General features: G+C 41.7%; 1 protein-coding gene and 1 pseudogene across 1 annotated transcript in view; one reads left to right on the top strand and one right to left on the bottom strand.

Annotated features, from left to right (window-relative positions):
• The window catches only part of Gria1 (glutamate ionotropic receptor AMPA type subunit 1), a 309,938-nt gene that overhangs the window by 223,770 nt on the left and 71,264 nt on the right, over nucleotides 1-14,904 (top strand). The gene's annotated exons all lie outside the window — the stretch shown is intronic.
• On the bottom strand, nucleotides 4,153-4,227 carry LOC127219896 (uncharacterized; annotated as a pseudogene).

The raw sequence follows: 14,904 nt of genomic DNA, 5'->3' as shown, positions 1-14,904 counted from the left end.
TACTGAGGTATAAGTGCATAAATTTCAGCCCTCATGGAAGTGTCATGAGGCATATTTGCCTCCAGTTACAATTTGCATTTGAGTGTGAATGAGGACTGATGTTCCTAATGGCGGAGGAGTAATGGCTTCTTAGCCAGCCTCCCCCAGGACTTACTTTGTCTGCCTTATAATTTGGAAAGCCTCATGGTGCACCATTTTAATCTTGTTTTTCTTTAAATAAGAAGACAGTCAGAGGGGGTGGGGTGACGTGGGAGAGAAGGTGTGAGACTGGATACTCAGCCAATACTGGCATATACAAGGCAAAGATAGAAAAAACCAAGCAGGGGAAGGGCTTGCTTAGAGATAAATCCAGCCACTGTGTAAACAGTGGGAAGAGTTAGCTCAGATGTGTCAGTGTAACGTACAAACATGGCAACGTGCACACAGTGTGAGCTTGCTCTGCTGTCACTTCCGTTAGGAGCAGACACTTGCCTCTCACCAGCAGCCTTGTGGTCTGGTTCCCAGAGTTTTCACATCTTCCCAGGGTCTCATGTACATTCACAAACTGAATACTCTGTCAGGTACAGCTTTGCTTAATCTGTGCAATTTTGCCAATGGTTGTCCCAAACAGAATGGCAGTGACCTGTGCATTCACCAGCTCGCCACAGCCCCTCCTGATCTGCTCCACTCCCATGACTTTGGCATCCCCTGAGAGTGTCTGTGATCTATGGACCATGGGATGTATAGACTGCATTCTCATGGCTTCTGAGGGACCCACTGGAGTATCTTAAAAAACCAACACCATGGTGAGGAGCAGCCTCCAAGCCATCCTCCTCCTCTACTTAATCAAGGAACATCACTCACTCAGTGTCTGTGCTTCTCATGTGTGACAGGGAAAGCACAGCTTCCCTGTTGAGTGTCACTGTAAGACTTATAAGTGGTTGCTAGGTCTACAGCCTGTGACACAGGGCCTAGCTGCCACATAAGAAAACCATAAAGCAGATGTAATTTTCATGGATTTTATACATTGGGTTTTGGCTAATTACTTGCCACTGTTCATGTCGCTTTGCCAGCCTGGTGCCCTCTTTTGGAGAAACCCAGACACAAAGCAGAAATAGCCAGTAATTCACCCCAGAGAGGCAACACCTGGATTCTGAGATTCCTCCCCACAAGAGGTGAGAGGAAGGATGTGTGGCTGGATGACACCATCTGATCCACACAGGAATAAACTGCCACCCTAAGGAGCTGTGCCCTTCTCAGTAAGCTTTCCCTCCTAAGGCTGCTTCAGCTGATCACAGAGCTTAACAATTCTCTATGGGTATGTGTCATAATGGTTCTTGGAAATGCAAATTAAACAGGAAATGTGTGCATTTCATCTGACCCAGACATAAAGGCAAGGACTGTGACTTGGATAGAGCCCAAACAGACAGTGCCAGGCAATGACAAATTGCTCCCCTGTGCCTTGGTATGACTCTGACAAACAGCATTGGGTGGAACACTCAAGGTTCATGATTGTTCCCATTGTCAGGCATCCTTCCAGATGAACTACACTCCATCCATTGTTCTTATTTAAAGAATGTACCCTAAGCTCACTAACTCAGCATATGGAGACCTAGAACCCATCAAAATGTATGTACCCAAGTTATATGCAGAGGGTTATTTTGTGCTGGGAACAGAGCTCTGTCAGTAGAACACTTTCCTAGTGTTCCTGGAGCTCCAGTGGTGCATGCCTGTAAGCCCAGCACTTTGGAGATGGAAGCAGTAGGACTGAAAGTTCAGAGGCATCTCTACAACATTTAGAGTTCAAGGCTAGCCTAGGCTGCATGAAAACTTGTCTCAAAAACAAACACAAACAAAAGAATTATGAAATCCTAATGCCCCATCAAAAATCGTGTCTTTATAACATCTTCAAAGTAATTAATGTTTAGTAATCAAAACTCTACTAACTATGGCCCCCAAGAGGTTTCTGTAAGTCACAGAAATATTTCTTACATAATGTGAACATACCCCTGGTTTCTTTTTTCCACCTTAAGAAACCAGGGAATCAACCAGGACTCGCCCTTCTACCTTTCTCTTGGCCTGTGCATATTGTTCACAAGCTGGCAACTCCAAGACACTGAATCCACCAAGAGACAGAGACAGGGGCCCATGTTCCCAGCCATAAGTACATCCTCAGATCAGGAAGGCAAAAGCTTAGGAAAATTGTCACCCCCACAGTGGTCCTGTGGGTTTTTATAAAGTCAAAAGAGGCCAGGAAGACAAGAGTTAAGGCTTCATGGCTGCTGTAGTACAGGGGTCATTGGTGCCCGAGAACCATCTCGCAGGACTGTAGAAGATACCTACAGTTGCTGCTTTCCATAGTAGCATCACAGGCACGTGGTAATATCTAGCAGGAGCACTTTCAGTCTTGTCTGCCCACAAATAGGACTAAAATGCTCTCCTGACCCCTTCCATTTCCTTTGAAATGTTCACATAAGCTAAAGGTTTGAGAGCTTTGTATTACAAACTAAGAATCACCTTAGCTGTGATCACAATCATACTGTATGTATTTCAGTTGTTTGGTGGTGATATTAGGAGCTTTGAATAAACCTGGTAAGACTATTTCTTGTGCCCAAAGGTCTGTTGTTGTTGTTGTTTCCCCATACATCCCTTCCTCCCCTCAGAAAAGAACATGTCTCCCTCCCAGGGACAGTAAACACAGCACAACAGGTACATACCAACCACATCAAGGCTGGACAAGGCAATCCAGTAGGAGGAAAAGAGTTCCTCACGCAGGCAAAAGAGTCTGAAACCGCCCCTGCTCCCACTTTTAGGAATCTCACAAGAGCACCAAGCTACTCGTACATAGTATATATGCAGGGGACCTAGATCAGACCCCTACCGTCTCTCTGATCTCTTTGAGGCCCTGTGAGTCCCAGTCAGTTGACTCTGCGGGCCATGTTCTCATGGTGTCACTACTATCCTCCCCCTCCTTCACAGGACCCCCTGGACTCAACTTAATGTGTGACTGTGAGACTCTGCATCTGCTCCCATCAGTTGCTGGATGAAGTTTCTGGTCTCTTTGATGAGGATTCTGCTAGGCTCTGGTCCCAGAACACTCTGCAGGCAGGACAAACTGTAGTTCAAAAGGTTTTGTGGCTGGGTTGGTGTCCCAATCCCCCCATTTAATACATTGCCTTGTTACAGAAGATGGCCAATTTAGGCTCCCTGCCCTCCATTACTAGTATTTTTTGCTACATTACTTCCATAGATTCAATGGAATTTCCATTGCACCAGGTTTCTACCTCACCCCAGATGTGTCCCCCAAATTCTAGTTGCTTCTCTCAGTATTTTCTTCCCCTGCTGCCACGCCTGATCTCTCCTGTTCCCAACCCCACTTAAATACAGTCCTCCCTCAAAATCTATTCTATGTCCCCTTCCCAGGGAGATCTTTGTGTCCCTCTTAAGCCATCCTTATTACTTAGCCTCTCTAGGTCTGTGGACTATAGCATAATTATCTTTTACTTTAGAACTAATACCCACTTTAAAGTGAGTACATACTATGTTTGTCTTTCTGGATATGGGCTACCTCACTCGGGTTGATTCTTTTCTAATTCCAGCCATTCAGCTGCAAATTTCATGACATCATGGTTTTTAACAGCTGAGTGATATTGCACTGTATAAATGTACCATGTTTTATCTGTCTATTCTTCAGTTGAGAGACATCTAAGTTGTTTCCAGTTTCTGGCTATTATGAGTAAAGCTTCTATGAGCATAGTTGAGCAAGTGTCCTTGTGATATGATTGAGCATCCTTTGGGTATATGCCCAGGAGTGCTATAGTTGAGTCTTGAGGTAGATCAATTCCCAATTTTCTGAGAAGCCACCATATTTATTTCCAAAGTGGTTGTACAAGTTTCACTCCCACCACCAATGGAAGAGTGTCCCCCTTGCTCCAATCCTCTCCAGCATGAGCTGTCAATTGTGTTTTTGATCTTAGCCACTCTGACAGGTGTAAGATAGAATCTTTTTTATTTACATTTCCCTGATGGCCAAGGATGCTGAACATTTCTTTGTTTCTTAGTCATTTAAGATTCCTCTGTTGAGATCGCTATTTCATTTTTAACTGTATTATTTGGTCTGTTGAAGTCTAGTCTCTTTTGAGTTCTTTACATATTTTGAATATTAGCTCTCTGTCCAATGTGGAGTTGGCAAAAATATTTTCCCATTCTGTAACAAACTATAGAAATGATCCCTGAAAGTATAGTCTTTATTTTCTCATTCTGTGAGCTGCCATTTGTTCTATTGACAGAGTCTTTTGCCCTACAGAAGCTTATCAGCTTTCTAAAGCTCTATTTATTAATTGTTGATTTTAGTGCCCGCACTATTGGTGTTCCGTTCAGGAAGTTGTCGCCTGTGCCAGTGCATTCAAAGTTATTCCCTGCTCTCTTTTCTACCAGGTTCAGTGGATCTGGTTTTATGTTGAGATCTTTGATCCATTTGGACTTGAGTTTTGTGCAGGATGATAGATATAAATCGATTTGTATTCTTTTTACATACCAACCTCCAGTTAGACTAGGATCATTTATTGAAGATGTTATTGAAGATGCTTTCTTTTTTTCTATTGTATATTTCTGGCTTCTTTATCTAAAATGAGGTGTCCATAGGTGTGTGTATTTATGTCTGGGTCTTTGATTCGATTCCATTGATCAACACATCTGTATATAGGCCAATGTCATGCCATTTTTATTACTACAGCTCTGTAGTACAGTTTGAAGTCAGTGATCATGATACCTCCAGAAGTTCTTATATTGTATAGGATTGTTTTAGCTATGCAGGTTTTTTTCATATGATGTTAAGTATTGCTCTTTCAAGGTATTCAAAGAATTGTGTTGGAATTTTGATGGGGAGTGCATTGAATCTATAGATTGCTTTTGGTAGGGTGGCCCTTTTTACTGTTAATCCTACTGTATCATGAGCATGGAACATCTTTCCATCTTCTGATACCTTCTTTAATTTCCTACTTCAAAGACTTGAAAGTTTTAATATACAGATCTTTCACTTGCTTAGTTAGAGTTACCCCAAGATATTTTATATTATTTCTGGCTATTGGGAAGGATGCTGTTTCCCTGATTTCTTTCTTAGCCCATTTGTCATTTGTATATAGAAGGGCTACTGATTTTTTTTTTATTTAATCTTGTATACTGCCACATTGTTGAAGGTATTTATCAGCTGTAGGAGTTCGGTGGCAGAATTTTTGGGGGCCATTTATGTATAGTATCATATCATCTGCAAATAGTGATGCTTTTACTTCTTCCTTTCCAATTTGTATCCCCTTAATCTCCTTTAGTAGTCTCGTTGCTTTGGCTAAAACTTCAAATAGTATATTGAAAAGAGATGGAAAAAGTGGGCATCCTTGGCTTTTTCTTGATTTTAGTGGAATTGTTTTGTGTTTCTCTCCATTTAATTTGATGTTGTCTATAGGCTTGATGCATATCGCCTTTATTATGCTTAGGTATGTCCCTTGTATCTCTGATCTCTCCAAGACTTTCAACATGACAGGGTGTTGGATTTTCTCAAAGGCTTTTATTTTTTTTTTGGGCATCTAAAGAGATGATCCTGTTTCTTTTTCTTTCAGTTTGTTTATATGGTGGATTATATTGGCAGATTTTAATATGTTGAACCATTCCTGTGTCTCTGGGATGAAGCCTACTTGATCTTGGTGGATGATGTTTTTTAAATGTGCTCTTGGATTCTGTTTTTGAGTATTTTATTGAGTATTTTTACATCAATGCTCATGAAGAAATTGGTCTGTAATCCTCTTACTTTGTTGACTCTTTGTGTGGTTTGGGTATCAGGCTGACTGTGACCTCATATAGTGATTTGACAATGTTCCTTTTTGTTTCTACTTTATGAAATAATTTGAGGATTATTGATATTATTTCTTCTTTGGAAGTCTGGTAAAATACTGCACTAAAACCTCCTGGCTTTTTTGGTTGGGCAACTTTTAATGATTGTTTCTATTCCCTTAAGGGTTCGAGGTCTATTTGAATTGTTTATCTGATCTTGATTTTATTTTGGTAAGTGATATCTACAAATAAAATTGTCCATTCCTTTTAGATTTTCTGATTCTCTTGGGTAGAGGTTTTTGAAGTACCACCTAATGATTCTTTGGATTTTCCTGGTGTCTGTTGTTACATCCCCCTTTTTGTTTCTGATTTTAATTTGGATATTCCCTCCATGTATCTTTTAGTTCATTTTGCATAAAGGCTTGTCATCGTGTTGATTTTCTCCAAGAACCAACTCTTTGTTTCATTAATTTATTGTATTGTTCTCTTTGTTTCTATTTTATTGATTTTAGTCCTCAGTTTGATTATTTCCTACTGTCTAATCCTCTTGGGTATATTTGCTTCTTTTTGTTTTAGAGATTTCAGATATGCTGTTAAGTTGTTAGTATGAGATCTCTCCAATTTTTTTATGAAAGCACTTAGTGCTATGAATTTTCCTCTTAATACTGCTTTTATTTTGTTCCATAAGTTTGGGTATGTTGTGCATTCATTTTAATTAAATTCCAGGAAGTCTTCAATTTATTTCTTCATTTCTTCCTTGACCCAGTAGGGAATTGTTTAGTTTCCATGAGTCTGTAGGTTTTCTGTTGCTTCTGTTTTTGTTGAAATCTAGCTTTAATCCAGAGTGGTCTGATAAGATATGGGAAGTTATTTCAGTTTTCTGTGTATCTTTCCAGACTTGTTTTATAGCTGAATATGTGGTCAGTTTTGGAGAATGTTCCATGAGTTACTAAGACAAAGGTAGATTCTTTTGTGTTTGGGTGAAATGTTCAGTAGATATCTGGTAGGTCCATTTGATTCATAATATCTGTTAGATCTATTGTTTTTCTGTTTAGTTTTTGTCTGGCTGTCCATTGATGACATTAGGGTGTTGACTTTTTCCTCTATTAATATGTGAGTTTTAATGTGCTATTTAAGCTTTAGTGATGTTTCTTTTATAAATGTGGGTGCCCTTGCATTTGGGGCATATATGCTAAGAAGTAAGGTGTCGTTTGGTGAGTTTTTCCTTTTATGAGTATGAAATGTCCTTCTCCATCTATTTTGATTAATTTTGGTTTACAATCTATTTTGTTAAATATTAGGATAGGTACACCAGCTTGCTTCTTGTGTTCATTTACTTGGAAATTCTTTTTTTAATCCTTTACTTGGAGGTAATGTCTGTCTTTGATGTTGAGGTGTATTGCTTGTATGCAGCAGAAGGGTGGATCCTGTTTTGATATACATTCTGATAACCTATGTCTTTTTATTGGATAATTAAGTCCATTGTTATTGAGAGATATCAATGACCAATGATTGTTAATTCCTGTTACTTTGTTGTTGTTGTTGTTGTTGGTGGTGGTGGTGGTGGTGGTGTGTGTGTGTGTGTGTGTGTGTGTGTGTGTGTGTGTGTGTAAATGGATTTGTGGGTTAAATATTGCTTAAATTTGACTTTGTCATGAAATATCTTGCTTTCTCCATCTATGGTGAAAAGTGTTGCTGGTTATAGTAACCTGGGCTGGCTGCAAAACATCTGTCCAGGCCTTCTGGCTTTTTGAGTCTCCTTTGAGACATCAGGAGTAATTGTAAAAGGTCTGCCTTTACATGTTACTTGCTCTTTTTCCTTTACAAGTTTTAATATTCTTTCTTTGTTCTGTATGTTTAGTGGTTTGATTACTATGTGGTGAGGGGACTTTTCTTTTCTGGACCAATCTATTTGGTGTTCTGTAAGATTCTTGTACCTTTGTAGGCATGTTCCTTTTTAGATTAGAACATTTTTTCCCTATGGTTCTATTAAATATATTTTCTGGGTTTTTGAGATGAGATTCTTCTCTCCTTCTTCTATTCCCAATATTCTTAAGTTTTGTCTTTTCATAGTGTCCCAAATTTCCTGAATGTTTGTATTGGGAATTTTTTTTAGATTTAACATTTTCTTTGACCAATGACCCTATTTCTCCTATTGTATCTACAATGCCTGAGATTCTCTCTTCCATTACTTGTATTCTGTTTGTGATGGTAGCATCGGTACTTCCTGTTCACTTACCTGGGTTTCCTGTTTCCAGAATTCCCTCAGTTTGTGTTTTCTTCATTGTTTCTATTTCCATTTTCAGGTCTTGATCAGCTTCCTTCACCGATCTGTTTTTTCTTGGATTTTTTTCCTTTGGCAATCTTTTAGAGATTTATTGATTTCCTCAAATTTTTTGTTTGACTTTTCCTTGACTTCTTTAAGGGATTTTTTTTTCATTTCCTCTTTTAAGAACTTCATAAAGTTGGTTTTTAAGGTCATTTTTTTGTGCTTCAGCTGTATTAGATTATTTAGGTCTTGGCGTCATAGACTAGTCAGCTCTGTTGGTACCATATTGCCTTTTCTGTTTTGATTGTGTTCTTACACTGGTGTTTCAGCATCTTGCTTTGGGATGATTATAGGTCTCTGTGCTGATTTCTGAGTTTATCTTTGTTGGATGGGTGTGCTTTTCCCTTGATTTCTGTCTCCTCTTTGGTCTTCTGGTCTTTGTGGCCTGGATTTCTGGCAGCTGGTGTGACTTCTGACCCAGTAGGAAGCCTCTGTCCAAGTTGGGAGCTGGACTTCTGGTAGTTCTCCTGGCCTTTGGTATAGCAGAAGATCTTTGCACAAATCAGGGGTAGGATAAGGTGGAAAGGAAGGGAATGAGGATTGGGAGCATTGAGTGAATGGAGGAAGTCCACTGGTGGGCTACTTATCTTTAGTTTGGGCAATAGGTGTGTTCTCTGGTCCAGCAGGGAGTCTCTGCCTGAATTTGTCTATCTGTTTTTCTGGCTTGCTTGGCCTGAACCATTTCTTCTCACAGGTACTGTCTGCTCCTGAGCATTGAAAATCTGTCCAAGTTGGGACCAGGGCCACAGCAATTGGAGGGAATGACAGTGGGCAGGTTGGGGGTGGGCAGTAGAACAGAATTTAAGTGAGTCATTCACCGGTCCTTTTGACTGGTGTGGCCTGCACCTAAGATCTGTTTTAATAGATATTTTCAATTTCTTTTTTCCACATAGAACAATTTTTGAGAAAGAATATATTAAAGAAAAAAAAAACAAATCAACACAGACAAAATGTATTTTTAGTTCTTCCCACTCTCCTTTGTGTATCTTTCACCCCAATTTACAGGCAGCAGCATCATTTATCTGACAAACTGAAGACGAAGCCACATTGATGATGAAGCCTGTGGTTAGGAGCCCTGGCTTCAAGCAACTTGTAGCCCAGAGGTATAAAACAAATATTAAGCAAAGATGGTGAATATACCACACACATGCACACATATACACACATATATGCACCATGTAAAACCTTGTGTTTCATAAACAAAGTGAGCCTTCTGTTACCTGGGCATAGTGACACACACCTGTATTCCCAGCAGTTGGGACACTGAGGCAGAGTGATTTCTGTGAGTTCAAAGCCAACCTGAGCTCCTTTTTTTTTTTTTTTTTTCAGGGCAGCCAAGGTTATAGAGCGAGAACTTGTCTCAAAAACACAAATCAGGGGCTGGGGAGATTTCTCAGTGGGTGATATGTTTGCTGCCCAAGCATGAGGACCTAAGTTTAGATTCCCATCACCAACATTGAAAAACCCAGGCTAAAAATCCCAAGCCTGCAACCCTGACAATGTGGGCAGAGATCCTTGAAGTTTTCTGGCCAGGAGTCCAGCTGAAACAGTGAGCTCCAGGTTCATTGAGAGACCCTGTCTCAAAAAGTAAGGTAGAAAAATCATTGAAGAAGATACCTGATGTCAACCTCTGTACCCACACACATACCTACAAACAGACCTGAATCAGCATGTGCACATATACAGAGGCATACACCACACATACAAGACACATGCCACAAAAAACATATACACATGCCTGTTCACACACAGGCATTCACCACACAAACATACGTGCATGTACACACATTCATGCACACCCCAAACACAGGCATGTATGCACAGGCATAAACACATGGAAGCACACATACACAAACCCATACACCACACACACACACACACATATGTACACACACTGGCATACACCACACACACATGCATGCACATACAGAGACATACTCTCCATACACATATGCATGTACACATATGCATATACACAGAGACACAGGCATGTACACATATGTGTTTGCCTCACACAGACACAAACACAGGCATACACCACACATACATGCATACACACACATGCATACACACACATGCATTCACACATGAAGCACATACATGTACATACACACACAAAGATACACAACACAGACAACAATAACAATAATCTTGTTAAAGTAAGTTCTAAAGGATGTGGAATTAAAGTGTCTGGAGACAGATTCTCGGTAAGTAAGTCTGGGCCTAAACAGAGCTGAGAGGTCCGATAGCCAAGTTCAAACACTTGGGAGAAAGGCTTCCTGCCTCAGGGCTCCCAAGGTTTGAGCAGTTTGTGCCTCTGGCTTATGATAAATGAAGAGAACAGGAGTGTGAGACAGCATTGAAGAGGTGGGCCAAGGCCAGATGGCAGAGGTCCCTGTGGCCATGGTATCCATGTGGGGTTTTACTCTTGATCAATGGATAGCCAGCCTGTTAGGGGGCATTAAGCAAAAGAAAGGTTGATTTGCATACTAAAATGCCATCTGGGGAGCTATGAAGGAAATGAACTGGGGCAGAGAAGAGGCTGCAGCAGACACAGAAGGACCAGATCAGAGGCTTCCCCAGCTGTCCAGGGGAAATGATGATGATAAAAATTATAGGGGTCATGGTCATGGATACAGAAGGCCCAGGATTGACAGGAGTTGATGATGGAGTGGGTAGGTGGAGATGGGAAGATGGAGAATGCACAGATGAGCACAAGAAGGAAAGGGTGTTTAGAAACTGTAGAAGGCCAGCTTCAGAGGCAGTTAGCCCTGGATGGGTTCTTAGGACCCTCACTTCCCCACTCTCGGGGGGGGGGGGGAAGGTCTGAGAAGGAGGAATTTTTGAAGGGTTTGGTTTGTATATTTTCTTTTCCTCTAAGTCAGTGTAAGGGTTTATCTCAATTATCAACTTGATGAACTCTAGGATGATTTAGGAGACAGGCCCAGGCCATGCCTGTGGGGCATCTTGATGGCACTATTCCCTGAGCTGGAATCCTGGATTGAATAAAAAGGAGAAAGTGAACTGATCACCCATCACTCTCTGTGTTCTGATTGAATTCAATGTGAAATGTACATGATGGGCCATACCATAGAGTTGTGATCCAAACTAAACCCTCTCTCTGGGAAGTTGCTTTTGACATGGTATGTTCTCCAACAGGACATGCCATGAAGACAGAAAATGCCCATGGCCTGAGATGCTCACAGCATTCCCCCTCACACACACATACAGTCTGAACCCCATGTCCCACTGTCTGCAGCTTTATTCTCAGCCTCCCCACTCCCAGGGACCCTGTGGATTCAAGTGAACCTAGCTAAGGAGAAGAGAGTGGGTAGGAGGGTCCTGGGGGGGTGATGGAGGAAAATGAGAAGTTACCATTCAACCCTCAGAGTGCTCCCCTTTATTCTGATCATACACTATCTCAGCATGGACACTAATTATCTCCACCTGATGAAGATAATTACAGTCAGTGAGAAGTCACAGGCGGTGGAGTAATGGCACTTTAGGGATGTCCCAGAACCCCATATACATTCCCTCCCTCCAGCTCATTTGCTCGTTGGTGGCCCTGCAAACTATTCACCACGGGAACAGAGTGGCCAAGGAGGAAAGCCAAGAAGACAACCAATGACAGCCTGACCATTGCGTTCTCATACTAACTCCATAGCAACGAGTTTGCCACCAGCAAGGAGAGATGGGGGAAACCTCCCCTTTCCATCTTCTCCTCTCCATCTTTCCCTGACAGACAGAACCTTGCAAGCCCATTTCTCTTGTTCATCCTGAGGTTACTGGAGTGTTGGGGAGCAGACAAGGAAGCAAGGGGTTGTAGAAACATCCTGAGACATCAAGATATGTCTCATGTTGAACCTGCAAGCCCTACAGAGGCTCCAGGTTAATTGCTGCAAGGGACAGTCACAAGGCTCTGAGAAAGAAATGTGTGGTCCACACTGTAGGTCTCTGGACTGGGGTTAGGGGATTGACTCCTCCAAACACAGGTCCTCAGACATCTGAACCCAGAAGTTCCTCAGTCAGACAGGAAATTCTTTATGCTTCACAAGCCTCTTTATACCTCCCAAATAGAAAACCATGGAATCCAGATTCTGCTCAGTGAATACGAGCTTATGAATTCAGAAAACAAAGTCTATGAGACATCTAGAAAGGGTGCCAGATAGCAGCCATAAACTTCAAACCCAGGGCGTGTCTCTGCTAGACAAATGTGGCCATAGATCCAAAAACATCATTTATGGCCAGTAAAGGCAGAGGCCTTTTCCGCAAAATGAGGAAGAGCACATGAAATGAATCGGCTCCCAAGAGCAAATCCCCCTTCAACAGCCTCCCTCTCATCATAAACAAGGAACACCAGGCATATAAGATTGGCACAGGGGATGTGATTGTAACTTCTTGACTGGTGTGTTTGAGGTCCACCCCCAATCATGGGGGTTGTGGAGGGGACCCCAATCCAGTGCTATCTCACTTTTCCATCTGATCTGCTGATGGATTAAAAAAAAAAAAAGCCAGAGCCTGGGTATCCTGCTGAGAACTGCACCTGACTCAAAGGAGGAGGGAGTTGGTGCCTCAGCCACTCTCACAATAGCCTGGAGATGTTCAAATGAATGCCGGGACTCGGGGATAGAAGCTTCTGCTGTAACCCCAATTTCCATGCTATAGTTGGAGTTCCAGCCTTCAATAAGAGTGAGGCAAAGCCCCTCTCTTTAGGTAGCTCTGGAGGTCTAAGGTGTGAGAAACAAAGATCCTAGCTTCATACTTAAGAGTTTCTGAGTTCATAATAAGAATACTGGAGACTTAGAATAGTCGGATCAAGGTCATTCCTTTTAGAATTTTGCAAGCCTAGAATGGCAGTCAGCACTGACTGAGGGCAGGTTTTAAAACCTGAAGGCAGCCGCTCCTGCACCTTCCTCATTGGCTGAGCAATCAGAAGGGCACAATCTTACCCACCATCCAGCTGTCTGTCCTGTGTTACATACATAGGTCTTCTCCCCAACAAAACTGGTACCTGTGTTCACCTCTACATTTTACACCATTTACTTTACAGCTTACCTGATATGACCCTGGATGTTAGTAATTTTCTACTCTGAACTTCTCATTTGTGTATTGGGTGGCTTGGCCGAATTGAACTCGGGGACTAGATAGACTAGCAGGCAACAGCAGCCACAGTCTTGTGTTTTCTGTTCATTCATAGTTAGATCTAAGTTGGCTCAAGGAACCTGTGAAAGTGAGTCATCATATTTTATTGTTAACATTTTGATAGTTGAGTGGAAGGAGAGACTTTTTTTTCCACACCAGATTCACAACAGGCCGTTTTCTGAAAGTTATTCCAAGAGAAACTGTGTCCTTAGCACCTGTTGTATGGCAGGTGTGGCCAGGTGCTGCAGCAAACCACTGAAAAGGTAGGCTAGTATCCCTCCCTTGGGGCTTATGGTGTAGTAAGAGGAGGTGGGAAGCAAGACAGATGAGAAGACACCCAATGGTATCACCCCAGTTTCATGGGGTTGGAGTCTAGCTTACAGGGATGGGCAGGATTTGACCAAAATCATGAAGATAATCAAAGTGTATTTCGACAGCACAAGATGGAGGACGTGTTTGTGGTCCCTACTTTCCACTTTCTGTGATCAAATACCCCACAGGAAACAACCTAAGGGAGGATGGGTTTCATTTATCTCACAGTTTGAGTGTCTAGTCATCATGATGACAAAGGCATGATGGAGGGAGCAGCTTGTGACCCTCTCTTTCCAGGCTGGGTACCCATCAATTAGTCCTCTGTAGAAATGCCCTCATAGATAACCCCCAAAGATTGTTGGCTGTTCTTACTCTTTACTTTTTGTTCTTTTAGCTCTTTGGAGGACCCAACATCCAGCTTCCAAAAAACCACATATGAAGACTTTTTCTTACTTATGAATGCCCAGTCTTAACTGGGTTTGTTTCTAGCCAGCTTTTCTTGACTTATATTATCCCATCTATATTACGCCTCTGGGCTTTTACCTTTCTCCATTTCTGTATGCCTTTCTTTACTTCTTACTCTATGCTTTCTGTGTAGGTGGGTGTCTGGCCCCTGGAGTCCTCCCCCTTATCATGTTCCTCAATCTTCTTTGCTTTCTCTTCTCTCTATATTTATTCCCCTTGCCTGTCAGCACTGCCTATTTCTCTCTCTATCTCTCTCTTGCTTAGATATTGACCATTCAGCTCTTTATTAGACCAGTTAGGTCTAATAAATGTTACTTCTAGACAGGCAAACTAACACAGCTTCACAGAGTTAAACAAATCCAACATAGAAGAATGTAATACATCTTTGCACCATTAAATGTCCCACAGCATAAACAAATGTAACACATTTCAAAATAATATTCCACAACAGGTGTGCCGGGGGAACCCCCTAAACAGGTCATAACTCAATCAACTTGACAGTCAAGTTATCATCTGCACCAGTGAATTGAGGATGTGTCAACAACAGAGGGTTGCTCCTGCTTCGTCCTGGGTGGTCAAAACTGTGAGGATCTACAGATCAAATGCAACCAAGCCCAGAGTGGGCTTGTGGTCTCTGTAAGAGTGTTAGCATAGAGTACATGGTGTGCAGCTAATGCATTTAGATTGACTTGCAATATTGAACTTATATAGTTTAAAAAATAACTGCTCCTTTTTTTGGTTCTATGTATAAAATCTGATTGCAGTGTTTTTATTTTCTTTCACATATGTTGGAGAAGTTAGGCCATGGGTTAGGCCTGTACCAAAAGAAGCCAGTCCCACTGCTCTGTATC

Source organism: Phodopus roborovskii, unplaced genomic scaffold (genome assembly GCF_943737965.1).
Source record: "Phodopus roborovskii unplaced genomic scaffold, PHOROB, whole genome shotgun sequence".
In the NCBI taxonomy this organism is placed as follows: domain Eukaryota; kingdom Metazoa; phylum Chordata; class Mammalia; order Rodentia; family Cricetidae; genus Phodopus; species Phodopus roborovskii.
Note: the sequence above shows the minus strand (reverse complement) of the source record. Positions and strands in the feature narration are given on the sequence as shown.